This window comes from Mustela nigripes, chromosome 14 (genome assembly GCF_022355385.1).
Source record: "Mustela nigripes isolate SB6536 chromosome 14, MUSNIG.SB6536, whole genome shotgun sequence".
Classification (NCBI taxonomy): domain Eukaryota; kingdom Metazoa; phylum Chordata; class Mammalia; order Carnivora; family Mustelidae; genus Mustela; species Mustela nigripes.
In genome coordinates, this window is record NC_081570.1 from 12,040,014 (window position 1) to 12,067,070 (window position 27,057).

Here is a 27,057-nt window from a genome sequence, read left to right on the forward strand (position 1 = left end):
GGGGGCGCGCACTGCGCGAGGGGCCGTGGGGGCTGCGAGCGGGCGTCGCCGAGGCCCCGGGGTCCCCACCGCCCCGCGTCGGCGGGGGATGGGGGGCCCTCGGCTCGTCCCTGCTGGCTGGCGGAAGGTCTCTGGGCTCCTTCGTGCTCCGGGGTCCCGGGTGTGCTTCTGGGTGTGCGAGTCCCGAACTCCGGGCCTTCCCCATGGCCCTGGTGTGAATGTGTGTCCCCAGGAGCGGCGTCTTCTGTGTCCCTTCGTCCCGGATCCTGCGTGGCGTGGGTATGTCCCTGGGTGTGTGAGAGGCCCCCGAACCTGGGTCTTCTGTCGGTGTGTGTCTGTCTCTCCTTGTGTCATTTGAGTTGTGAGTGTGAGTGTGTGTACGTCTTGCGTGTGTGTGTGTGTGTGTGTGTATTCCTTCCCCCACCCCAGTCTCTGTGTCCCTTGGGTGCCCCTTCGCTCAGCATGACTCCTGACTGCTCTTTGTGCATCAGTGTGTGTGTGCGCGCGAGAGAGAGAGAGGGAGAGAGAGACAGAGACCCGGCGCCTCACTGTCCAGGCCATTCACCAGGCCTTCAGGTCCTGCTGCCAGTGTGGTCCTTCTCTCCCTGTGCTGACCTTGGGGGTCCCTGGAGTACATGGAGTGGGGGGATGCTCCCGTTACCTCTGTTCCGGACTGGCCTCTCCGGCCCTGGACCCTTGCCCAGAGGTAGAACAGGGGCAGCCTCACAAAGGAGGGAGTGTGGGAGGAGAGGGTGCCCTGGTCAGCTGGAAGGCCACGGCTGCAGAACGAGGTCAAGCCTGGACACTCCTTGAGGCAGGGGAGTGTGTCGGGGGTGGGCGCCCCGCTGAGAATGAAGACTAGCCTCCAGGCCTCCAGGGGTGGTGTCTGAGGGGTAGCCCCCAGGCCTGATGTAGGAGAGTGTGGGGCTGGTACTTCCTCTTTCTCCCAGGGTGGGGCGTCCTGGGGGCAGGGGGCAGGAATCTCCTTTTCACTTCAATAACCTGAGGACCCCATCTTGGGCCACAGCAGGGAGGTGGGGGGTGGGGTGGGCTGCACTTTCCATTGGCTCTGGAGTGGAGACATCATCTCAGAGTCCTTGGCCTTCCCCAGGGACTCAAGTGGGGGAAGGCATGGACTGCCTGCCTGGAGCCCCATCTGTTCTCCGCGGATGCTGGGGAGAGAGGACAGGCTGTGTAGCCTCATGTAATTGCTCAGCCCTTCCCCGCAGGCCCCACCCGAATGGCCACCGGCTGCAGGGTCCGGCCGTCCACGCGCCCCAGCACAGCCTCCCCTCCGACCCCGTGTCCTGGCCTCAGGCATAGACTAGAAAGGAGGGCACAGTCTGGACATCTCCAGGCTCCCTGGGACTGTGGGTTGGGGGCTATCTTTCTCCTTCCTGAGGGTCTCCAAGTGAAGCTCAGAACCCTTCCCGTGGCTTGTGAGGCTCTGCTTTGTATCTGTGTCTCTCTCTCTCTGTTCCATCGCGCTCCCCTTCCCGGGGTCCCCTGCCCCTTTCTCTTCTGCCAGAGAACCTTCCCCGGGCTCATCCTTCTCTCCACTAAGTTGGCCCCATCCTTCACTCTCCATTCCTTACCCAGGAGGCTCTTCTCTGGTCAGCCAGGTTGGCTCAATAATTCTTGTTCATGGGGTGCCTGGCTGGCTCAGTCGGTGAAGCATGTGACTCTTGATTTCAGGGTTGTGAGTTCGAACTCCACATGGGCCATGGAGCCTACTTAAAAAAAAAAGAAAAAGATTTCTCATTCAGGATGCTCTTAGAGCTCTCATTCCAGTGGGGGTGGCTTGTTTATACCCTCCAGAGAACGGTAAGCCTTTGGGAGCAGGGCCCATGTCTGTCTTTGATCACCAGCCTAGAACAGTGCCTGACACATAGTAGGTACTCAATAAGTAGTTGCGAATTGAGTGGCTATGGGTGACCAATGGCTCCTAAATCGTGCTGTTTCAGGTTTTCTCTTTGGGGGGAGGAGAGAAAGCTAGTGAACTCCTTGGGGCCGAAGTTCCAGGTTAGTGTAAAAGCAAGGAGGCCTACTGTATATTAGATAAACTCTAAATTAATTAGCAGATATTTTATATTTGGTAAGTGCCAGGTGCTGGGCTAGCTCCTTCACCAATGCAGTCTCTTAAAACAGGAGCATAGCAGAATATAATCTTCTTAAGATCAAGTTTGAAAAGATAAAGTAGGCCAGTGTATATACATGTATAATATAAATACATGTCTTAAGAAATATATATAAACATGTAAACATATAAAATTTAAATAAGTATAAATATATTAATATTTATATAAATATATTAATATATAGTATATATAAATCTATAAACTTAAATATATATAAATATATATGTATATAAAATAATGGTATACTGTTCTTTCACATCTACTATCTCTCTGTTTCAATGGTAGCGCTGATAATTAGGCAGGGAAGAAGGGTTTGTACCCATTTTACAGATGAAGAGGTGAAACATAACACTTAAGTGTCTGCCCGAGGTCACAGTTAGTTCCTGGAGCACTCAAGCCTCAGTCTCCCTGAATGTCCAGCCCTCCTTTCTAATGCAAGCTTACCTTCAGGGCCTTGTATTCTTGTCACCTGCTTCACAGCGGTGAGTGAGCCACTTTTCATACCCCTTGAGGGGAGTTGGGGGTGGGGCTGGGGGGAGGGGGAGACAGGATGCAGTGGGCCCGTGTTTTCTTTCCATCCCACTGTGCTTCCTGGGCCCCAGCTCAGCTTCTTTGTCTTGGTAGAGGGCATCAAAGCCGCCTTCCTTTGGGGTCCTGTTTCCCAGAGTGACCTCTCCTTGCAGAGCCTGTGCAGGGCCCCAACTACGGATATCCTGGAGCCAGTTCATACTGAAGCACGAGAGCTGATTGCTCAATTTTAGGAATTTTTATGAGCTGGCCGTTAAACAGCCAGTATAAAAATTTGTACTATATAAGCTTATAATTAAAGAAATTATGCTAAGAACAAGGGTAATCTATACTCAAAATATAGTACTTTCTAGTTATTTCACTGTATTTTACTATTGCCTATGTTTTTGTGGTTTAGATGCATATACATTATATGCAGGTATATACATCTGTATGTGTACGCATGTATATGTGCACAGATTTGCGTGTATATGTATAGACTGTGCACACAGCTGTGCTCTTGGATGTCTTCAACTCTGTGTTTACTGGTATCACCTGAGTAGCTTGAAACTGGCCACAGGGAGAGGATTTACACCACAGAAATTGGTATACTGCAAGTCAGAAGTATTTTCCCCCGACGAGAGCTAATTGTTAATTCTTTTTTTGTTTTTTATTATTTTTAAATTTTTAAATTATTATTATTTTTTAATTTATTTGACAGACAGAGATCACAAGTAAGCAGAGAGGCAGGCAGAAAGAGAGGGGGAAGCAGGCTTCCTGCAGAGCAGAGAGCCCAATGCCAGCCCGATCCCACCCTGAGACCCCCACCCTGAGACCCATCACCTGAGCTGAAGGCAGAGGCTTTAACCCACTGAGCCACCCAGGCATCCCCTTCTTTTGTTTTTTTGTTTTTATTTATTTATTTATTTATTTGAGAGAGATCACAAGTAGGCAGAGAGATTGGCAGAGACAGAGGGGGAAGCAGGCTCCCTGCTGAGCAGAGAGCCGGATGTGGGGCTCTATCCCAGGACTCTGAGATCATGACCCAAGCCAAAGGCAGTGGCTTAACCCACTGAGCCACCCAGGCACCCCTCCTTCTTTTGTTTTTTAAAAGATTTCATTTATTTATTTGACAGAGAGAGACAGCGAGAGAGAGGGAACACAAGCAGGGGGAGTGGGAGAGGGAGAAGCAGGCTTCCTGCCAAGCAGGGAGCACGATATGGGGCTGGATCCCAGGACTGTGGGATCATGACCTGAGCCGAAGGCAGACGCTTAATGACTGACAGCACACCCCCCAAACCCCCACACCAGGCAACTGTTAAATATTTACCAGTGTATCAAGGGGATCCAGCAGTGAGTGACTTGGGTAAGCCCTTGCCTGGGGCTCGCATTCTGGTGTGACCCCTCCTTAGGGCTAGTTTAGGGTCCTCACGGGTACAAAATGAGAGGGGCAGCCACTGGGCTGGGCCTCCTGTGCTTGTAGGGGTCACAAATCGCTCTCAAACGAACTCTACACCCCAGAAAACGAGTTGTTCTATTACAGTGTGTCCGCTGGGGGTCGGGGAGATGTGATGAGGATAAGGCTCAGTTAATTGAGGGCCCGGCTTTGCCATTAATTGAATAACCACACTCAAGGAGACCCAAACATTTGGGAGGCAAAGTAGCAGTGGTGCCCGAGGACCATGGACAAGTCAAACACTCAGAGGTGGTGAAGATGTGATATCTAGGACACACACTAGGGTGACTAGAGCTGTTTGGGCCTGGCTTAGACAATAGCAGGCGTGACCCATCCCTGTGGGTTCAGGGACAGTGTGAGAGGCAGAGTCAGACTCTTGGAAGGACAGGGTTATGAGAGCTCTGGATGGGAGACAGACAAGGCATGAGCCGTGAATAGAGGGAGAATGGGGTGGGGAGAGGGGAAGGGTCTGGATAGAAGGAACAGCATGTGCAAAGGCTCAGAGGTATAGCTATTGGGAGATCAGCCAGGCTCTGGTGTCAGGTGAGCCCAAAGTCTGCAGGGCTGTGGCAGAGCATGTGGCAGGGCTGTGGTGAAGGCTGAGGTCAGAGGGCAATGCGTCCTCTGGGAACCGGCAAAGGGACCCTGCCAAGGCAGGCCTGCCGGGGGCATCATGCTCTGTGGATCTCCAGCCCCTGCAAAGCTTTAAAGTTTCTCAGTAGCTTCTTGGGGCGCCTCAGTGGCTCAGTGGGTTAAGCCTCTGCGTTTGGCTCAGGTCATGATCTCAGGGTCCTGGGATCGAGCCCTGAATCAGGCTCTCTGCTCTGCGGGGAGCCTGCTTCCCTCTCTCTCTCTGCCTCTCTGCCTGTTTGTAATCCGTGTCTGTCAAATAAATAAATAAATAAATAAAAATCTTAAAAAAAAAAAAAAAAAGTTTCACAGTAACTTCTTCTTATTCCCGAAGCTTGCTGCTGCCCCTGCCTGGTATTCATTTTGATATCAGGCCAGACAAAGGAGAATCAAGAAGATGAGTCTGCAGCCCTCCCCCCAACTTCAATAATACCAGAAAAGCCAAAGATGAAAGTGACTGATCTTTAGGTTACCTGGTATTTCTTGTTGCTTCTGCTGCTTCTACCCTTGAGATAGGCATTGACTGAGTGCTTGTTTGTTCAAAGACAATGCCTGTTTATGCCTATATGTGCCAGGCGTTGTTCATTCATGCATCTGTTCATTTAATCCCCATACCGATCCTGCACTTGGGTACCGTGAGCCCACCTTACAGATGGGGAAACTGAGTCTTAGGTTGCTTGACTTTCCCAAGGACACAGTGTAAGTGGCAGGATTGGAGCCGGGTCAGGCCCCGAGATCCCTCTACGATGGATTTCTTCCTCTATGCTGTTTTCTTCTTCCTTCTGAGGAGGGCAGGGAGAGAATGCGCTGCAGGTGTGCGATCCCAGCACACTTTACTAGTCTTTATTTGAAGTTACTGTGTGTTTTTTAACCCATGTAGCCGGGTTCATCACCCTGTGGCATAGGGTCAGGGCTTAGAGTAGAACCATCGGCCCAGATGGGCGCCCTGGGCCTGATGTCAGGAAGGAGCTAAGAGTAAAGGCTTGCATTTACGGAGAGAGCTCCTAGGTACGGAGGCGCAGGCCTGTGGCTCACGGGAGCTTGTCTGGTCCTCAGCCAGGCTGCGGGGTAGGTTGTAACATTTCCATTTTGTTCCCAGTGAGGCGGAGGCCTAGGGCCAGGCAGCTGTGAGGGGTGGAAGCAGCCAGAGTTCATCTCGTTCTCTCTAGCCCAGAGCGTAGCTCTCACCCGTGTGTCCACTGTCCAGGGCCCGGCCTGGCCGTGCCTTTGGCGTCGCCGGCAGCAGCGCCCACATGCTGTGGGAAATAGGGCAGCCAAGCTGACCACTTGGCCAGAAGCATGGGCTGTTCCCACCTCTCGGTGAGAGCCTGGTGCTGACCCCCTGCCAGGGGATTTATCTTCCCACAGACCTTTCCGTCGAGTGGGTGGTCTTGACCGAGCCCCGCCTTCCACTTCTTTTCAGGTAGACCCCCAAGTCCGGGGCAGAGCAGGTGGTTGGGGGAGCCCGCCCCAGGACGGTGTGGAGGACCCTGGACGAGGTGGCCTTTCTGGCTCTGGCTCCCTCCTCCTCCTGGAGAGCCTGGCCTCCCCGTGGAACTCCCCCTTCTAGCGGCTGCCTGATTGGTATGCGCCCCTGAACTCCAGCAAGGGGACAAGGCGGGGACCAGCTCCCAATACTTCCCTCTCTTCATTGTTTGAAGTGGGCAGACTTGGAAGGAGCTTTAAAAATGCGGGCTTTTTATTCAATTTCCCTAGAAAAACAATGATTTAAATTAAATAGACGAGTAACAGTTTCTGGAAATGGAAGAAAAATATTCCTGAACCCAGACATTACCCAGAGCCTTTGAATGTCTTTTAAAGTATGGGTTTGTTTTACTTGAAATTATGCATGTATTGCGTGACCAGGGAGGAGAACTTGGAAAATACAGAAGAAAATGAAGCTTGCCCTTTCTTCCGCCACCCGCAGACAGCCGCTCTCAACACTGTGGCGCGCGCGGTTCATTTTTCCCGTGACTGCTTTGCTTGTTTTGCAGGCCCTGGGTTTTATAAGGCCAGGCCCGTGCTGAGCGTCGGGGATAGATGGAGACGTGGCCCCTGCTGTACCTCTTCCCGCGCCAGACCTTGGGCAACCCACTTGACCCCTCTTTGTTCCCACTTGCTCATCAGCAAGATGGGGGTGACCTGGCAGAGGTGTCCCAGGGTGGGTGGACGTAGCGAGGGTGCAGGCGGCCTGTCCAGGACAGCCCCTGGCCCCGCAAAGAGCTTAGCGGTGTTCCAGTGGGGACCAGGCAGTAGCCTGGCCCTTGCGGACCTTTCGAGGTGGGGAGGAGACAGATCCCAGACCAGTCAAACGAATGAATGAAATGACCGCATGTCATGGGATAAGTCCCATGAAGGGAGCAAGATGATGCGATGTGATGGGAGTAGAGTAACTGGGGTGTTGGGTTGGTGGTGGAGGTGGTGTGTGTGGGGGAAGTGGGCTGCAGAATTTGTTAGCTAGAGGTGGTCCCGGGGTGCTTTTCTGAAGAGACACACTTAAGCTGAGACTGACTGACAAAGCACGGAGGGGAAAGAATTCCAGGCAGGGGTATGGCAAATGCAAAGGCCCTGTGGCCAGGATGGCCTGTTTAGGCAGCAGAAATCCCAGAGCCTGCAGCGGGCAAGGGAACGAAGGTGGTGTTAAGAAGGCAAGCAGGGGGGCGCCTGGGTGGCTCAGTGGGTTAAGCCGCTGCCTTCGGCTCGGGTCATGATCTCAGGGTCCTGGGATCGAGTCCCGCGTCGGGCTCTCTGCTCGGCAGGGAGCCTGCTTCCCTCTCTCTCTCTCTCTCTCTGGCTGCCTCTTTGTCTACTTGTGATTTCTCTCTGTCCAATTAATAAATAAAAAAAAGCTTTAAAAAAAAAAAAAAAGAAGGCAAGCAGGTTGGAGGGTTAATTTAGGTGCCACGGGAAGCTGTTGGACGTTTGTGTTCCTCATTTCACATAGAGACCTTTATTAAGGAGATACAAATCCAAGATTCCAGCTGTTAATAACCCTCTTAGGAAATTTACCTTTTCCCACGTAACTTATTCAAAAATAATTTACCGGGTGCCTATTCCATGGAAGCACTTGAGTATTCGCTGTGGGCTGAGGGACAGTCACAAAGCTTAGCGAGAGGAAGCCTGGCCCGCAGGTAGCCCGCAGTGCCCGCATGCCATCTGGCTGACCCAGCACGACCCGCCGGACCCTTGTAGACTCTGATTTGGGAGGGGTGCTCTGGCAGCCGGGAGGAGAACTGGACACATGGGCTGGGGTGGGCTGGGCCCAGAGGAAGGTTGAGGGGTGTTCTGAGTTGGAGAGCGATGGCTGGATTCAGGTGATCAGAGAGCGCTTGGCTGGAATTCCCGGTAGGTGGTTCACAGCAGGTGAAGGAATAAGAGGAATGGAGTATGTTCTAGAATCTTCTTATGAGTGTGTGGGTGGGTGGTGGTGTCAGGAAGTAAGACAGTTAAGAGAGGATGGGGAGCATGGGATTTTGAGAGTGCAAGACTCCAATCAAGGACAGGTTCATGTGAAGAGACTGCTTAGAAGTTTGAGTGGGGGGCCCCTGGGCTGAGATTCGGGCTGGGGCACCATTAGCATATAGTGGGGGCAAGTGGGAGCCCCCAGAGGGAAGGTGTGTGGAGAGGTCTGGTCATGTGGATGGAGGGGGGCTGGGAGGAGAAGGGAGTGTGGGGTGTCTGGGAAGCAGGTATGGGAGACCGTCTTGGAAAAGGGCTCTTGGTCGACAGGACTGCTGGTCACTGAGAATCCATGAGACAGAAAGTGGCCACTGGCTTTGGCCACATGGAGGCAGCTCAGGTCTTCTGTAAGAGCGGTTTTGGGGGAGTAACAGGGCGGGAATCCTAAGTGGCAGTGGCCTGAGGGCACGGAAGACAAGGAAGATGAGCCGCATACGTATAGATGGAAAGATGGGACAGTGCCTAACCCAGGCCTTGGGGACTCCAGGGGGTGTCCCAGGGAAGTGTCTGCGCCATGCAGCCAAGAGGCATTTTGGGGAGGCTTCTGGGCATGAACAAAGGCTGGGGATGAGCGTTTAGTAGGGCCCTGTCCTGCCAGGGAGGGGCCTCTGGAAGTCACAGCTGAGTTGCTCTGTGTCTCTCACTAGGCCTTTGCCCTTTATCTTGAGCACCATAGGGAGCCAGTCAAGTGTTTCAGGCTAGGGAGGGACATGACCAGAACTTTTTGTTCTGGGTGGAGCCTGGGTTGGAAGGAGGAGAGACATCAGGGAGACCTTTGGAAGCCGTCACAGGCTCTGTGATTCCTAGATCATTCTGTGAACCTTGGTGTTTCTTTCTTTCCTTTTTTTTTTTTTTTTAAAGATTTGATTTTTAAGTAATCTCTACACCCGATATGGAACTTAAACTCATGACCCCGAGATCAAGAGTTTCATGCGGGAGGAGACAGAAGGTGGCCACTGGCTTTTGCCTAAACTCATGACTCCGAGATCGAGAGCCAGCCAGGCGCCCCAACCCTGCTGTTGCTTTAGTGCTTCCCAAACTCTGCTCATCTCTCCTTTCTACAAAGATTCCTGAGGCTCAGAGAGGTTAAGCAACTTGCCTGAGGTCACACAGCATAACAGGGCATCCGGACTGGGGGACTGGTCCCCTGAGTGAAACAACCAGAGTCTCCAGGGTGGAAGCAGGTGGTGAGTAACCCCTGGGAGGGCCTCACTGGGGCTCCAGTTATAGGTCACCATCTACATTTCCCCTTGTGCCTGCGGATGTTGTCCTCTTGCGGTCTCTGGGGAGGAGGAGCTGGGCTGTTGCTGGGGACTGGGAGTTAGACTTGGGAACCAGAGCCCCATGGGCTGTTTGAGCAGTTTCCTGGGGCTGGTTTCTTCCCCAGTAAGTGATTGGAAAACCCTCTGGGGCTGGGCCAGGTCACGTGGGGTCAGTGACGGAGGTGGTCTCCCTGCTGGGAGGGCAGAGGCCTCATCGTTGGGGGGCACCAGGAGCGATGGGGAACCATTAGCAGAGCCCCGCCCCTTGTGAGCCCCAACACTCTGGGCAGGTGTCTGGCTTCCCTGGGGTCTTGGTTACCTCACCCATGAGGCAGGGATGGTATTAAATGTGACTGCGAAGGATCGAAACAATAACCAGTGTTTGCCGAGGCCCCAGAGTATGCTGGGCACCACGTATTAACCTTTTGGTTCTTTGTGGCAGTCTCGTGAGGTGTGCATAGTTCTTATCTTCATTTTATAGATGAAGCGGCTGAGGAACAGAGAGGGCAAGCAATTTTCCCCAAACCACACAGCTAGCAAATGGCAGAACTTGAACCCCGATCCACCTGACTCCTGAGTCATCCCTTGAAACCCCTCCTGTCCCTGTGAGACTCTGTTCAGCCGAGCCCTTCCTTGGCACATCACCTGAGAGAATCTTTTGGGGGCTCCCGCATTCTGTCCATCCCACTTTGGGGCGCCCAATCTAGTCTGATCCCTTGTTTCATCATGGAGCCTTGGAGCTTCAGTGGCCAAAGTGCCTTGTTCACCATGTCACAGCTACATGTGGCAGACTTGCGATGAGAACCCCAGCATCCCGGACCCCTTAGCCTTGCCACTCTTTTTACTACCCCAGGGCCTGAGGAAGATCACCTGGCTGGGAACCGGGCATCCACCTCTTCCTCAAACCAGCCAGGAGAACTTGGGCAACATTTCACCCCATCCCTGACTTTTCCCCGAGCCTTGATTTCCTCTTCTGGTAAATGGGTAGGTTGAGAACCTAGAGTCTCTACTGATTCTGATAATCCACGAGTCTAAGATCTCAGGTTTCTAGGAATCCATGAGTCAGACATTTGCCACTTTTCCTACTTCCTGTCTGTTGCCCAGGGAACCAGGGGAGATTGAACTGAAGAAACAACTCAGAGAGCCTGATTGAGAGCCGCTTATGATCCACGCGTTGATGGAGCACTGGGGCGTGCCCAGCAGGGAGGCCGATACCATTGGCTGTGCTGCAGCAGCGAGGTGCAGAGAGGCTGGTGAACTTTCTAGAGGGTCCAGGGATGGAATTTCCTGTGTATGAGGCAGTGCTGAGGGTATGTGTGCGGGGTACTTCCTCCTCCATGTGCCCTCACGTGGAGCTCTCTGCAAAACCATCTCTCTGGGGCTCCAGATGGGAAGGTCCACCCCGTCCATCCATGCTTGAGAAATGGCTGTGAGGGGCCCACCTGGAAATGTAAAATGGCTGTGGAGACCCTTGAAGGGACAGTGGCAGGGAGAGCAAAGTGTGCTTCGTCCACCATTGGCCAGAGCTCAGCCCTGCCTGGCAGCATGCCTGGAGAGCGGCCTCTGCTGTTTACAGGGAAAGGGACTTGGGACCAGGGAGAGGTTGTGGCCAGTGGGGAGGAAAACAGGAGCTGAGGTAGGACAACGAAGTCAGAGACTCATTTAGAGCTAGAAGGGCCTTCTGGGATCATGTAGTCCAGGCTCCTAATTTTGTGTCTGGAGACATCTTAGTCTGCAGACGGGCTGTGACTTGCCTCAGGTCTCACAGCCAATGGCAGCAGACCCAGGAACAGAAGAGGATTCGAGAAGCTGGATCATTAACCCCAACTTCTGGCTGCTCTCATGGTCATGACTTCCTGCCAGGTCCTGCCCACCCACTCTCCCTCCCATTAGAACAAACACAGCAACACTAGTAATCATTGAAAAGGAATCGTCTCGCTGAACACTGAGCATGTTGATCTCTGGAGTGGACTCAGGGGGCAGGCTCCCTTGCTCAAGTCCCACTGCTCCTTTCTTCTGCCCTGTGACATTGAGCAAGACATGATCCTCCTCTTTATTGACAACTTGCTTCATGTGTATCATGATTAAGCAGATTCTGAAACTATAGGACTTCTCAGTGCCTTTAACATGTTGAGTATTGTTAATCTTCAGGAGGGAGGATTTCTACTCTTGTTCTTCCATAGTCTTGGACCACTGAACACTTTTTTTTTTTTTTTTTTTTTTCTTGGCCCCTTTAAACTTTTTTTTTTTTTTTTTTTTTGGCGAACCCCTATTAACATCTTTCTGGATATAGGTGTTCCTTTGAATATGCAGATTAAGAAACCTTGATGGTGGTTCATCAGGACTGTTTTAAACTTTTAAACTCAGACTCTGTGGACTAATAGTGGTGTTTTGGGGTGACATCCCCCCTGATCTGTTGACAGCCAACTCTTCAGGAGCCCACCTTGTCTCCCTGGGCTCCACAGAACCATTGCCCTCTGAGCATGAATTACCTCATCACTGTTGGTGGTAGAAGCAGCAGGAGGTTTCCATGATTGGAGCCACCGTGTCTTCCTGGGGCAGAACAATGGGCTGAGATGTCCTGGACTGGCAGCCTGTGCCCTGTGGAGGCTCTTCCCAGGGCCCCTGGCTCACCTGGGAGCAGGTACAGAGGATGCCAGGGAGGAGCAGAGCCTGCTCTGCAGACCAGGGCAGCCTGGGACCGTGAGCCTGGGACATGGCCACCTGGCTTCTGTCCCCGCTCCGGCATTCACCTTTTATGACCTTGGGCAAGACACAGCCCTCTGTGGGCCTTGGTTTCCTCATCTGTAAGACGAGAGGCAGGGCTTAGTGATCTGTTGATTCCTCTCAAGGCTGATGTTCTGAGAAATGGGCACATTTGGTACTTTTGGTCTCCTGTAGCTTGTTGGGTTTCTCAGTGTCACTGAAGATGTTCTGTCCGAACTTGCCTTTCTCAGAAAGTGAGGTGTGTGTGTGGAGGTGCATGTCAAGTGATCTTAGCACCCTGGAGAACCCACGAACTGGTGATTCTCATATAGCTATGTACTGTAGGCTTGCCTGGACAGCCTGCTAGGAATGCGGATTCTTGGGCCTTACCCCAAGAGACTCTAAATTTGTAGTTTGGACCGGACCTTAAAATCTACATTTTTAAAAAAATAAGGATTTAGTTATTTATTTTAGAGAGAGAGTGTGTGCATGTGAGCATGGTGGGGAGGGGCAGAGGAAGAGAGAGAAACTCAGGCAGACTCCATGCTGAGCGTGGGAGCCCCATGTGGGGCTTGATCTCATGACCTTGAGCACATGACCTGAGCTGAAGCCAAGAGTCAGGTGCTCAACTGACTGTACCACCCAGGTGCCCCCAAATCTACATTTTTTTTTAAAGATTTTATTTATTTGTCAGAGAGAGAGAGTGAGCACAGGCAGACAGAAGGAGAAGCAGGCTCCCTGCCGAGCAAGGAGCCCGATACGGGACACGATCCCAGGTCACCGGGATCATGACCTGAGCCGAAGGCAGCCGCCCAACCAACTGAGCCACCCAGGCGTCCCCAAAATCTACATTTTTAAAAAAGCCTCCTCATTCATGTGGTTCTCAAGTCTGGAGTTCAAGGGTCACACTTTGAAAAAGGCTGTTAGGCTCTCTTTGAACCAAGCAGTGCTTAGAAGAATGGCCCGCTGGGGTTGGTAATGGCTTTGTCTGGTCCTGCACAGAGACATCCTCATCTGCAGTCACAGCCTTCTGTAGCCGGTGACCTCTCTTCCCTGTAAGCTAGGGTTTTCCAAACCTGGCTGGTTACTGGAATTTCCAGGAAGCTTTAGAACAAAATATGAATTCTTGAGTCACCCCTTAGAGATTCTTGGAACCAGTTAGATCTCAGCTGGGACCCAGAAATCTCTATGTGTTAAGACTCACTAGGTCTTCTGTGTGTCTATTTGTCATTCATTCAACAAGTATGTGTCAAGGCTTGCCATGGCCCAGCCCAGGGGAGGGTGTCGAGGACATAATTGTTAGGCCAGTTGCAGTCTTGGACATTATGTCATCTGTTCTGCAACCTGGTGAAGGAGCTACACGGTGATTACACGGGGATGCTTGGCCAGGTTGGGGAAACATATCTAGAAAATGGTTGGGTTGGACAAAGTACCTGGGGCAAGGCTGGGATTTCTGGGTAGTTTAGCTCTGGTAATTTCCAGATTGAAGTAGGGCCCCGAGCCCAGTGTCCTCTGGTCACTACTTGTGGACTCCTGTCATTAGTTCACCACTTATTTATCCACCCACCCATCCATCCACCCATCCACCCATCAACCCACCCACCCATCCATCCATTTACCACCCATTCATCAATTCATCATTCACCCACCCACCTACCCATCTACCCATATACCCATTCATCCATCATCTATTCATCCATTCACCCAGCCATCCATCCATTATCCACCCCTCCTTCCCTCCGTCTGTCCATCTATCCATATGTCTATCCATCTACCCACCCATTCATCCATCTTCCGTCCATCCATTATCCATCATCCATCCACCCATTCATCCATCATTCACGTCCCATCCGCCCGCCCATTTATTCATCATGCGCCCATCCAGACCCACCCATCCACCCATCATCTCCATCCACTCGTTAACTTGCCCACTTACCCATCTACCCATGAACCCGCTGATCCCCCCCACCCCCCCCACCCAATCATTTATCCATCCATCATCTCTCGAATCTCTATCACGTGCTGAGTACCGTGCTGGGACCGAAATGAAAGGCATTCCTTCTGCCCTCAAGGAACTCACAGTCTGGTGGGGGGTCAGAAAACAAAGCAAATGATTCCAACCCAGTTGTCAGGTGCTCAGACGGGCAAGTGGCCAGCTCGGTCAGTGGGCACCATGAAGAAATGTCCCCACAGTCATTTTGTGTCAAGGCCCAAAATGAAGGTGGCAGTGTCCCAGGCAGATGAGGTGGGGCACAGCTTCCAGGCCAAGGAAGGGCCTTGCCCTTGGGAAGGCAGGTGGTCACGGCTGGTGGGGGGAGCCTCTTCTGCTCCTGGAGCTCAGGCTGACTCTTGTTTTCCATGCCTGTTTCCCTGTGAGGTCTGGCTGGCAGTAGGTGCTCAGCAAACGTTCATTGTTGGTCAGTGGGGAGGTCTGTGCCATGCTGAGGAGTTTGTAACCAGGGGGCTGTAGACCGAGTGCGGGCAGGGGAATGACACCCTCCTGTGCGCTCCTCCTACTGGGTGGGGGGAAGGGGGAGGGGACTGAGGGGCCTCCCCGGCTTTCACCCCTCCTTGGCCTCCTCAGCCTTTAGCCCTTTCCTCCTGCGGGTCAGAGCGCCTGCACGCTGCCACCTTGGCGAGCCCGCGGCAGCTCTCCATCAGGTCTCTCCTGCAGCTCAGGGCTCTGCCTCTGTTTGGGGGTGCTGGTGAGAGGGCCGTGTAATGTTGGGGGGTGGGAGTGAGTAGATGCTGTGACAGCTAAGAGCCTTGGCTTCCGGTTCTGATCCCCGCTTTTGCCTCTTATTCCCTGGCTGTCCCGTGTGGCCTCCGTGTTTCAGCTGTTTCCCAACCTGTCCAGTGGGGGTAGGACAGCCTCTCCCTCCTGTGGTTCTTGGACTGTTTCGGAGAGTTGTCGTACACACAGCACTTAGAACAGTGCCTGGCGCGCAGGGAGCCTCTGACGGGGTGAGCTGACACATGGGGCTCTGGGGGCCGACGGGCTGGGTGGCCTGGGTGGCTGGTTCTTTATTCTCGCAGCCGGAAGGCCTGGTTGGAATCTCACCTCCACCTCTGACTAACCGCAGAGATCTGCGAGCGGACTCAGGCTGGGAGCTCAGGTTTCTCACCTGTGAAACGGGGCTTGACGCCCCTTGGTGCTGCTGGCTGGAGCGTTGAGTCTGACAGCCCGTTCGCTGCCTCAGACTTACTATTGAAATCAGAAAACCGAGGTCTAGACCTGTAGAGTGAAATCTCCATTTGATGGTTGTGGTGTGGACAGCCACTTCCCCAGCCCACTGACTCGGGAGGCGAGTCTCACATCTGTCGGGCCACCTCTCTTGGCCCTGGCCTTCCCCTTCGCATGGCCTCCTTGGTTCCTGGGATCGTCCTGCGACCGGGGCTCTGGGTCTCCCAAGTGGGGGGCTGTGGGGCAGAGGGATGCATCTGGTCTGCAGGGGGTCCTGGGGGGCAGGGAAGATCTGTCCTTCCCGAGCCAGGCTGGATCTGGGTGCCCTGGAGAGACTGGCTCGGCCCTGTGCCTCCCACCTCATGATCCAGCTTTGTTTGAGTTCTCAGGGCTGAGTGATTCGTCATGCTGACGCCCCAAGGAGATTTGGGTCTCAAGCAGGTAAATATTAACCGTACAAATCCAGGTCTGAATGTAGATCTCTGGGGCTGGCTGCTTGGGGGCCTGCCAGGTTCTGAGTTTCCCCCGAGCTGCTGGGAGGGAGGAGCCCTCCAGAGGAAGGAAGGGCACCTGCTCCAAGCCAGGCGGCAGCGTTCGATTGCCATTACTATCCAGTGGTCTGGGGCTGCCCTGTTTTACATGGAGGAGGGAACTGAGGCACAGAGCAGGCAGGAGGCCTCCTCCGCTTCACGCAGCTAATGGGATGGGCCTGGGGTTGGCACTGGGAGGGTCTGCCTGCGAAGCCTGTGCTTGCCGCCACCCCCGGTTTCTTCCTGCTGTTAGGACCACCCCAGGGGCTAAGGGGCGCCCTCTGGCTCCTCTGAACCTGGCCCTCAGATTCCCTCTTTGCGAAGTGGGGACAGGTGGTTTGGGGTCCCTGGCAGGCGGGACCACGTTCAGGACACTTGAGTGCAGGGGTGCTGTGGGCACGCAGGGAGCTTCCTCTGCTCGAGGCGTGTGAGGCTCTGCTGGGACCTGGGCTGGGGTTTGGGAGTCTCCTGCTGGCCAACCAAGCAAGGCTTCCCTTGAAGACCGGGTAGGAGGCCCTGTGGGGACACTGAGGGCCCCGCCCCACTTTTTGTCCTCTTGGTACTGTCACACGAGCAAGAATGAGAACACAGATTTGGGACTTCAGACCCTGGGTTCGAATCCCGTGTCTTACTAGCTGTGTGATCTCCGGCAGGCCTTTGCCTGCTTTGGTCAGAGGTTCCCGCGGAAAGATGGGGATTGTAACTCCTGTTTCACAGGGCCATTGTGAGGATGGGGGGATGGTCTGGGCCAAGCCGCGAGGACATAACATAGCAGGTGCTCAGTGAGCCCCTGGCGTGGGGGTCTTCTGAGGCCTGAAGGGTGAGTGGAAGCCACGCCTCCCTCCCCGTGATGCTGGGAGCCAGGAGCAGGATGGGGATGGTTCTGTGCGCAGCTGCAGATGGGGCAGAAGGGGGCACCAGCTCCACAGTGGGGGTGCAGTGTGGGAGCTAAGACTGGCTGGAGAGAGAGGGAGATGTTGGCTTTCCCCTTGTTCTCCCTCCCCTGGCCCTCCCCACGGAGGCCCTTCAGGCAGAGGGAGCCGCAGTGTGGCCCTTGGCTGTTTTGGCAGCGGGGGGCGGGGGGAATCAGAACCCCAGGAGAGGAGGTGACTGGCTCTGTGTGGGTGGGAGTTGGTGGTGGGACCAGGCTGACGCCCGGCGCAAGACCCACGCGATGCTGGTGCTGCGCTGCGTCCTCAGCTGCCTGGGGCAAGTCCCTGGGGCTGGTCCCTGGGGCTCTCGGGCTCCCTGCCTCTCTGGCTTGCCCCTGAGCCAGCTGTGAACAGAATATTCTGTCACATGGTTCACTAGACTGGCCCTTCCTCTACCAGGAGACTTTTTGTTTTATTTTCTTTTACTTTTCCCTAATAAGGTCTCATGTGGCTCTCTTGTCTGTCCTTTCTTGGGGCCTGGAAGGCTTATGACTTGGCCCTGGGGAGGCTGTCCCAGCAAAGCCCCACTGACAGTGGCTGGGCTGCACGGGCCCAAGTACGCGAAAGCTCAAAGGGAAGCCGAGGGGAGGCATCAGAGCTGTGCAGACCTGGCTGGCCTAGTCTCCAGCTGTGTGACCTTGGGCAAATCACCTCGCCTCTCTGAGCCTCCGTTTTTCTCACTCAGTTCAATCCAAGTAGCACTTAGTAAGGCCTGTTAGATGCTAGGTTATGGTACTAGAAGTTTCAGGCAGAGCAATGAACAGACTCAGCCCCTGGCCTCTGGGCTTGAGGTCTGAAGAGTGAGCGGGGGACTCACGTGGGGACCTGGATCTGGACCTCGAAGCATCGGAGATCTCCTGAAAAGGCACGTGAAACAACACGCAGGGCTCTAGATTTGAATGGGACCTAAGGAGTGGTAGTCATGAGAACAGAGGCTGGGATTTCTGGAGAATTATTGCCAGGTCGATTTCATGCTCGCCAGCAGGAAAGCGGGACACTATTTCTAGAGAAACAGAGTTGATTTTCTGTGTATACTGCTGACATGAGTCAGTGTCCCTGGTTGTCACTGAGGCTGACTTGTTCCCATATATGCCCCGAACTTTGCAAGAAGGAAATGCAGCCCTGGGTGATATTCTAGAGTCGTCCATCCCCGGCATACGGTGGGCACCCAAGAGGTGTTTCTGGAACTAGTGGCACCAGAAACACATCCTAGTGGGGGTGTGATTGATGTGGGGAAAGAGGGTCTGCTCACATAAGAGGGTGTCCTATGTAGGAGGGAGGGGGCCTTGTTCCGAGTGACTCCAGAGAACAGAATAAGAACAGGTTTTAGACCCTTGTCATGTGGGACAAAGGAAGACCCAAATGTGAGAGTGTGGTGGGGGATGGGGACTGAGGCCCAGGGTAGGGCAGGTGTGTATGGAATACCCAGTCTGTCCCAGGCATGGTGCGAGGCTCAGTGAGCCCCATCAGGGGAAGGGGACTTTTCCTTGTTTATCCACTGATGTCTCCCAAACACCCGGAACAGTGCTGGGCTCGTGCAGGTGCTTCATGGACATAGGTTGAACGAATGAATGAGTGTGTTACTTAATCGGATCTCAGCAGCGTCATCACATCCAGTTTGCAGATGGGTAAACTGAGGCCTAGGGAGGTCAGGACACACATCTGCTCCAGCCGCTCACGGGGGGAGTCAGGATTTGGGGTCTGGGCTGCTGGATTTCAAAGCCCGTGCTCTGAGTCACCCCCTTGTCAGGGTCTCCCGAAAGGGATCTTGTGCTTGCTGACAGGTTGCCTTTCACTCTCAGTGACCCCTCCCTTGAGCGTGATGGAATGTGGGAAAATACAGAATGCTCGATGCAGAAACAGTAGTGGGTTAAGGCCGTGGGGCCCTGGGGGTAACTGCGGCCACGAGCTCCTGCTTGGACCAGTGGGCGCTCGTTCAAGGAACTGGGTTAGGAGGGGATATGATGCCACCAGCCCTGGGGCCCTTTCAGGCCTGGACTGAGGTTATGGTCATCCTCAGCCACAGCACAGGGTCGGAGGGCCTGCTCAGGCAGTAGCAGGCACATGGCTGTGCCTTCCCTGGCCGGCGCAGCAGGGCCTGGATCTTAGGCCGTTCCTGCCTGGGGACCTTCTCTTGGGTGGTAGCTGGATGGGCCCGGGTGAGGCCAGACGTTCATAGGAATATGTCCCTTCCCTCAGCTGGCCGCTGGGTGGATCCAGACAAGATTGCCCAGTGGACTTAACACGTTTGCCTTGGGATGCTCTGGGAGCCCAGGGCTGGGACCCGGACAGAGGGGGCTCCTTGCTGGGGCTCTGTTGGGGGGCAGTGCAGCGAGACCCCTCTCTGGAGGCCCTGGGTGAGAGCACTTAGTCTGCTGGCCCTCCAGTTCTCCTCTTCCTCCTCTCCCATGGGCTCCCCGGGGTCCCTGTGGCCCTGTCTGCTTACCTGGGGCTTGTCCCAGGCAGCAGACTGGCGGCTGGCCGGTGGCTGAGGAATGAGGGAGCTCCAAGGCACGGCCCCATCGCCAGCGGGCCTGGGTTCGGATCCTAGCCCTCCCATCACGGACCATGTGACCGTGGGCAGCCTTCGTACCATCTCCGCGCCTGTTTCCCGATCTGTAAACGAGGATGATGGTCACAGTGCCTCTCTCTGAGGGTTGTGGTAAAGACGAGGTCATGAGGGGCGCCTGGGTGGCTCAGTGGTTAAGCCGCTGCCTTCGGCTCAGGTCATGATCTCAGGGTCCTGGGATCGAGTCCCGCATCGGGCTCTCTGCTCAGCAGGGAGCCTGCTTCCTCCTCTCTCTCTCTGCCTGCCTCTCTGCCTACTTGTGATTTCTCTCTGTCAAATAAATAAATAAAATCTTTAAAAAAAAAAAAAAAAAAAAAAAAGACGGGGTCATGAGAGGAGTGAAGATCTCGGGCGAGCTCTGGGCCTCTCGTGAGCGGTTAGTAAACGGGAGGTGTTGGGATGCTGACCTCGGCGCTCCTTGGTGGCACTGGGCAGCCCAAGGAGCTGTCGCCTTTTGTCTGTGCCCAGGGCCTGGACCCTGGACTCCACCTGTGTGAAACTGCTTGGCATGGGTGAGTGTCTGGGCCTGGTCGCTGGGGAGGGAGGAGCAGGCCCTTGACTCCCGCGGGAGGGCTCCTACCTTCTTCCCTCCCTCTCTCCTGCTCAGACGCGCTCATCGCCGTGTGTCCCATCGCTTTTGTTCACTGAGGAGCATTGATCGATGGATAGGCACCCCCTTCCCCATCTACGTTCAGGCCCCTCCCAGGAGTTCCTGCCGCCCCCCAAATTCGCCCCGCCCCACCCCGGCAGCTCTGCCTGGTCCCTGCTCCGTTCTCCGCCCGCTAGACCATCAGCTCCACAGAGCAGGCACTGATGAGTAAGTGTTGAGGTTTGGGCTATGACCATGCGCTAGACCGGGCTTGGGGTCACATCGGGGAGTGGGGCACAGTCCCTGGCCTCCGAGAGCTCCCAGTCTGGTTGTTGCTTTATTAAGGCCAAGGTGGCTGTTCGGTGCCGACAGCGGTGCCTTGTGTCCAGGGAGGAGAGGCATCTGATGGGAGAGGTCATGGTCTGCCCTGTCCCTCCCTCTGCCTCTCCCTCTGACCCCAGCTTCTATGTTCCAGAGGCCGGGCCAGGTGGTGGGAACCCAGAGAGAAGCCGTTTGTGGTCTCTGCCCCTCAGCCTGGTGGGGAAGAGTCGCAGAGTCCTGGTACCATAGCGAAATGCAGTGTCTTTAGGCTTGTAGCCTGCATTATCTGCCATGGAGACCAGTGACAACTCTGGTCTTTGTGTCCCTGTGACTAATGACGGCCGCATTAGCAGGCCATTATCTGCCCTAGATTCTCTAAGGACTTGACCAGGTGCCCTGAGACTGGGGACTTCCGCCTTGGTACTTCTGTGGTATTGCCAGGTAATTCTGTGCCCTGGAGGAGGTCTAGCTGTGCCCTGGCCGCTACCTGCCACGTGCCCATAGCAGCCCCCTTTCCTGCTAAGCTGTGACAACCAGAATGTCCCCAGATATGGCCACAATTCCCCGGGGGGACAAAAGTCACCCCCAGTTGAGAAGCTGCCTTAGATGGATCCGTCAGAAGAACCGCCTGATGCCAGGTGGGATGGAAAATTTGAAATCCAATACCACCTCTCCCACAGAAAAAATCAAAAGAGGAAAGAAGTGCCCCCAACATCCTGTATTCCTTGGCTGGACACATGATCTGGTTTGGCACAAAGCGCACACATCCGCGGGGAGGTGGGAGGGCCCTTGTGGCTGGAGCAGCTCGGTGCCCTGGCCCAGGCCACCCAGCCCAGGACCTCTGGCAGAAGCCACCCCGTCCTCGCCAGGTCTGGGTGTGCCCGGCTCTGTGTGGCTGTGATGTCAGGCAGGTCACCAGATGGCCACCTGGAGGACACGGGACCTGTGTCGGTCCTGGGAGAGGAGAGTCAGAATGGGCGGCTGTCCTCTGAAACTTCTCCCTCACCTCACAGTATCTTGGTTTGTGGTGATGCGTGGGTTTGTAAAGTGTGGTACGTGCCTCCTTGCAGCACTATGGGCTTCAGGAGGCCAGGAACCAGCCGGTCTTGCCCATCAGCAAATCTCCAGAAATTTCCACGGTGCCCGGCGTACAGAAGGCTCAGTAAATATTTGTGGCATGATTAAGGGGTGCTTTTGGATAGCACAGGGATCCAGAGAGATAAAGCCTGGCTTTTCTATCCCCCAACATCCCCCCTTGAACGCTATTGATCTCCAAGATTCCCAGAGCGAGGGGGTGGCGCCCAGAGACGACCTCTCTAACACCAATGGTACACGGGTAGGTGTGTGACCTCCGCCACTCACTTCCGGCACGCATCCTGATTTGGAAAGAGAGGGCATCCCTGTCCTCTGACCAACACCTGGGCCACTCAGACAAGCCTTGGGTGAGCCTGGCAAAGCCTTGGTCTTGGCAAGGAGTGGCCAGCTGTCCCTGTGTGCGTCTGTCCCTCTGGCCAGCAGTGAGCACCTGCGTGGTTCGAGCTGCAAGCAGGAACCAGAGCCGGGGTCCCATTTCCCCAGGCCCACTCTCCTTCCGTAGGTCACTTGAAGATACTCCTGACACTGTGACAAGGGGCAACCCTGGGCAGGCTGGGGTCACTATAAGTTATGGCCTGAACGGGGACTGTTGTCCCTGAATTTAGCAGAATATATCTGAGATGCAGCGCGCGAAAGCAGGCCTCCAGACTCTTGCCTCTCTCCACAGCGCTGAGCCCAGCCCGGAGCTGTCCACAAAGGGTCTCTCTCAGCCAGTCCTGAGGCCCCACCTCCGCCTGACCAGGGATTTGGATTCGGATTTGGGGAATTGGAAAGTCTCCCTGGCAGCATGCACCGACTTTTGGTTGTTTCCACATTTCACACCAACTAAGGGAACTTTGTATGGCTGTTGGGTTTGGGGATCCTCCCCTTTTCTGACTTTGACCCCATTTCCTGGAATCTTCACTTGAAAAGCATCGGGAAGCGGGTGGAGGCTGGGCGGGGAGGCTTCTACAGCTGTGTGTCCGCCTCAGGGTCAGGCAGGGGCGGCAGGCTGTCTCGGGGCACGTCACTGGGCACCCTTTGCCCCCCGTGGGGGCTGCTGCACTGTCAGACACCGCGGGAGAGGCTGCCCCCTCCCTCCCCCAACAAGCCTTGCTTGCATGGACCTCATCTCCACTGGGGCCCTGTCCTTGTGGGCCAGGTCTGCCGTCCCCGTTGAAGGAGGTCGTTGGGCATTGATTCACTCAACAAACATTTCTTGGGCACCTACTGTGTTCCAGCCGCTCAGTGAGGCACTTGTGGGCATCGTTATCTCATTTAATCCTTATAACAACCCTCTGTGGTGGGATTCTTGTGATTTTCCTGCTAAAGAGGGGGCCAGGGACCAGAGAAGGGGAATCAGTCTCACTGTCACAGCGAGGCAGTGGAGAGTCGGGACCCCCCCCCCCCCAGGTTTGATCCCAGAGGTCACGCTCCTCAAAACAATACCTGGGGCACGATCGTGGCAAAAGGGGCACCTGAGGACCCCCACCTGCCCCTACAGGGCCAGGGACTGCTTTAGAGCAATGGCAGTCCTAAGTATCGCAGCCCCGCCCCCTCCCGGGCAGGTGGCCGCCTCTCTGGGAGCGGGATGGAGGCAGGGTGGGCTCACCGCTCAGGGCGCCCCTCGTGGTTCCAGCCAAGGGCAGGCACACTGAGAGGAGGGAGTTTGGGAATTTTTTGTAGGGCAGGGCTGGGGGCTGCATCGGAGTCACCTGTTCCAAAGAGCCCTGTTACTGCCTTGGTGAGCACAGGTGTGGACCTTGTTTGAGTTGGTAATGAAGGAGGACCCGTGCTTGGATCCAGCTCCCTGTTTGGGTCAGCATCCCGGGGTGGACTCCAGCCCAGGGCAGCGGGATTCAGGGCAAAGCCATTTCGTGGTTGACACCATCCCCCAGTCTCCCTGCCCCCCATAGGCCCAGTCCAATTTCTCTGCTCCCTTCCCACAGCCCCAGGCAGCGCCTCCTCCCAGGTGTGCAGTTAAATGCGGGGGTGGGGGGGGCTGGACCTCCTGGTTTGCGGAGGGAGGGGCAGCCTGGCACCAGGGAAAGGCCCAGACACACCTTGGATGCAATCAAGGTGCTTCTGAACTTCGGACAAATTGCTCTACTTTCCTTCCTTCCAAGATTTTATTTATTCACTTGACAAAGACACAGCAAGAGAGGGAGCACAAGCCGGGGGAGTGGGACAGGGAGAGGGAAGCCCAATGTGGGGTTCCATCTGGGATCATGACCTAAGCTGAAGGCAGATGCTTAATGACTGAGCCACCCAGGCACCCCCCGCTCTACTTTTCTGAGCCTCAGTTTCCTCATCCATATAATGGGGCTGATCCTGTCCCCTTGTGGGATGGCCTGCCCCCTCATGGGATGGCCCGCTCCCTGGTGGGGCTGGCAGAAAGACACAAATTTCTGACGCCCCCTCGCAGGTGGGGAGAACAGAGAGCAGCTGGAAGAGGCACTTTGCTAGGGGGGCGGGGTGGGCTGGGGGAACATTAGGACTGAAGTGCTGGTTGCTTTGCGAGCTCAGCCGGAGCTATACTGGGCTGTGCGGTGGAGGCCTCCGTGTCCCCTGGGACCTGTGCACGGCTCGTGTTTCCTGAGGGCCTCGGATGCTGCCTGGCCAGCTCACCCTGCCTCGGCCGGTGGGCTGAGTATTTTTAGCTCTGATTTTGCCGAGGTTTTTTCTGCCCAGACCTCTCTTATGGGACAAAACAGATGGCGCCCTCCCTGAGAGAGACAGAGCTTGGGTCTGAAGAAAGGGACTTGGAGCCAGACTGGATCCTAGTGGGCTTTGAAAGGGAGGCCTTCTCTGCTCCCCGTGGCCAGCCAGCCTGGGCAGCGGCGCTGGCCTCACCTTCTGCGGCCCCAGCTGGAAGCTGCCTGCCCTTCCTTGGAAAGCTGAGCGTGTGCCCGGGTTGCTCACCTGCCTGCATGGGCAAGACTCGTGTGTGCACCTGCCTGCCAGAGTGGCCGAGGGGGGTGGCGCTTGGGACCCCGGGGTCCTGTCCCCTCTCCTGGCCACATGCTTCTGACTCATCAGAACAAGAACGTGGTCATTTTGGGAGCGAGTTTTTAAAAATAGTCCCAGTCCTTCCTCCAGCTCTGCCCCACCCCTCCCTGATCACACCCTGGCGTTGGCCCCAGACCTCTTCCCACACTGGTTTTGGGGAACCGCCTCCTGCCCGCCTTGGCCGGGGATCTGTTTGTGAAGCTCTCCTGGGAGGAGCGGTCCTGGCCACAGGCTGATTTCAGGGAGGAGGCAGCGCGGGCCCAGGAGTGGGGACGCCACGGGCCTCGGCCACCTTCTCCCCACTCCCCTCTCCCCCCAGTAGCAGTGGTGGGACTGAGCCCAGGGCCGGCGTGGGACCAGGGATCCCTTCATTCACTCAGCAGGTGTGTGTTGAGGGCTGCTGTGTGCCAGGCACCGTCCCAGGGGTGTGGAGAGAGCAGTGAACAAAATGCTTAGGCTCCCACCTTGGTTGAATGCACATTCTAGTGGGAGGAAGCTGATAGAAACAGCTGAAATGTCCAGGGGCCCAGAGGCGTTAAATGCTAAGAAGATAGGGCAGTGGCTTGATGGGGATGTGTGTGTACTATTTCAAAGAGGATGGATGGGAAGGCCTGTCTTTGAGCAGAGCTCTGAAGCAGGTGATTGAGCCATCCATGTGTATGTCTGGGGGAAGAGCATTCCAGGCAGAGCAAGTGCAAAGGCCCTGAGGTAGGGGCATGTGTGGGTGTGTGAGGAGCTGCACCATAGTTGTCGTGATTGGGGTAGAGATGCTCTGTGAGGAGAGGTAGGATCTCCATTCTGGGAGGTAGTGAGGATCACACCATGTAGAGCCTTATAGGCCAAAGTGAGGACACTGGCTTCCACTTTGATGGGGTCGGAAAGCACTGGAGGGTTTGAGCAGAGGCATAACTGGGCTGCTGTGTGGAGAACAAAGCATGTGGGGTGAGGGGTGAGGGTGGAAGCAGGAGCTTCCAGTTAGGGGCTGTTTTAAAGGTCCAGATGCGAGGTGGTGACGGTTTGGTGGCAGCCGGGGAGGTGGCCAGAAGTGGTAAGAGTCTGGACGGACTTAGAAGGTAGAGCCAACAAGGCTTGCTGAAGGATGAGATGCAGGGGTGAGAGAGAGGGGGAGTCAGGGTGAGGTGGAGGCTTGTGCCCCAGTCCCTGGCAGGCGGGTTCAGGCATCGGGTGAGCTGGGAGGCTGGGAGGAGTCGGGGAGTGGGCAAGGGTTGGTGTGGACATTGACTTCAGGATGCCTGGCCGACCATGGAGCAGACGCGCCCAGCAGGTGTTCAGGGAGAAGCGGGGATGGAGTTCCAGGGAAGGTCAGGCCGGGGGTGTCCCTGCAGAGAGGGTGTCCTGAACCGTGGAACAGCTGAGGTTGCATGCAGGGAGGCATCTTCCAGTCTGATCAGAGTCCTGAGCCCGGAGCACCCACTGGGCCCTGTAGGAGGAAAGGGGGTGGGGTGGGAGCTGCTGTTGCAGAGGGAGGGGAGCAGCGGGGGGGGGGGGGGGGGGGGGGGGGGGGGGGGGGCAGGAAGGGGGGGGGGGGGCCCAAGCACTTCCACTGGCTTTGGCATCTCGGAGCGGTGGGGGCAGACACCCCCCCACCCCGACCTAGATAGCTCAGCAGAGAATGGGGGTTGGTCCTGGACAAGGGGCACAGGCAATGTTCTCACAAGGGGAGCAGGGGAATCTTTCTGGTGGTGGCTTGAGCCTGTGTGGGGTTGGTGAGGTTTTTGGATATTTGATCCTTAAGAAGAGCAGTCATGTGCCATCTTTTCGTTCGCCAGGAATAATCCGGGGCAGGGGAGCCAAGGTGTCTCTGGGCTGTCTCTCTTTTTCCCCAGAAAGACACCCCTCTCCTCCTCCCACCCCCAGCCTCCAGGTTCCTCCTGGCATTGGCTCAGAGTCCACAGTCCTTCATGTTGTCTAAGCGGGGTCTGCGTGTCTAACTCGGGGGGTGCCGGCGCTTCTCCATCTGAAGGCCCCCGGGGTAAAGAGGTGTGGGTCTCTGAGCCCCTGCGGTGGGGAGTAGGAGGCACATGGCCCATCTGGGACCATGCTGGTGTCCTGTGATGTGAAGCCATCTTCCTGACTAAACCCCAAATTCTCTGCTCGTGGAAGCGTCTACACAGCCTGGGGAGGGGGGCAGTGCACAGGCCCCAACAGAGAGTGGGTGCTTACTGGGGACAGTCGGGAGCTGAGGCACTTCCCTCAGCTCCAGCCGCTGGAGCCCTGTGGTGGGGTGGGGGTGGAGAGCCAGGGCTGCCGGTGTGCAGGGGGTCGTGGCTGCGGGTCAGCTTCTATCCCTGACCTCTAATCTTCTTGCCACTGCCTGCTGTGCAGTAATGAGCCATGCCTTCTGGTGAATTCCTGCCCATGCCAGGCAGCACTCCTTACCTCATTCATCCCTCCTCCAAAGCTGAGATACCTCCCTCCCCTTGGTGCAGACTCAGCTAAGAAGGTTCTAGCAAGTAGCGGAGCCAGGACCGGAATACAGTTTGACCCCAGAAACCCAGTCCTAGGCTCTGATCTGGAAAGAAACACAGGGCCAGAGTCCACTGGGCTCCTGGTCAGCAAAGCAGGCTGGGCTGCCCACACTTCATGCTCCTGGAGTGTCCCATGGGCCACCCCCTGCTGGGCAGGTGCACCTACAAACCTGAACTTGGGCCTCTCCTTTGTTCCTTTGTC

At 55.5% G+C, this 27,057-nt stretch overlaps 1 protein-coding gene across 9 annotated transcripts in view; it reads left to right on the forward strand.

The window, feature by feature from the left end:
• ARHGEF10L (Rho guanine nucleotide exchange factor 10 like) overlaps window positions 1-27,057 on the forward strand; it is a 160,336-nt gene that overhangs the window by 23,187 nt on the left and 110,092 nt on the right. Inside the window, exon 1 of one of the 9 annotated variants that reach the window (XM_059376401.1) lies at window positions 9,114-9,377. The exons of 1 other annotated variant lie outside the window; for it this stretch is intronic. The gene's annotated coding sequence lies outside the window, so the exon portion shown is untranslated. Of the gene's footprint in view, window positions 1-9,113; window positions 9,378-10,737; window positions 10,763-27,057 lie in introns of those variants that run through there. 7 more of the 9 variants (XM_059376405.1, XM_059376406.1, XM_059376407.1 and 4 more) reach the window with 7 other exon arrangements.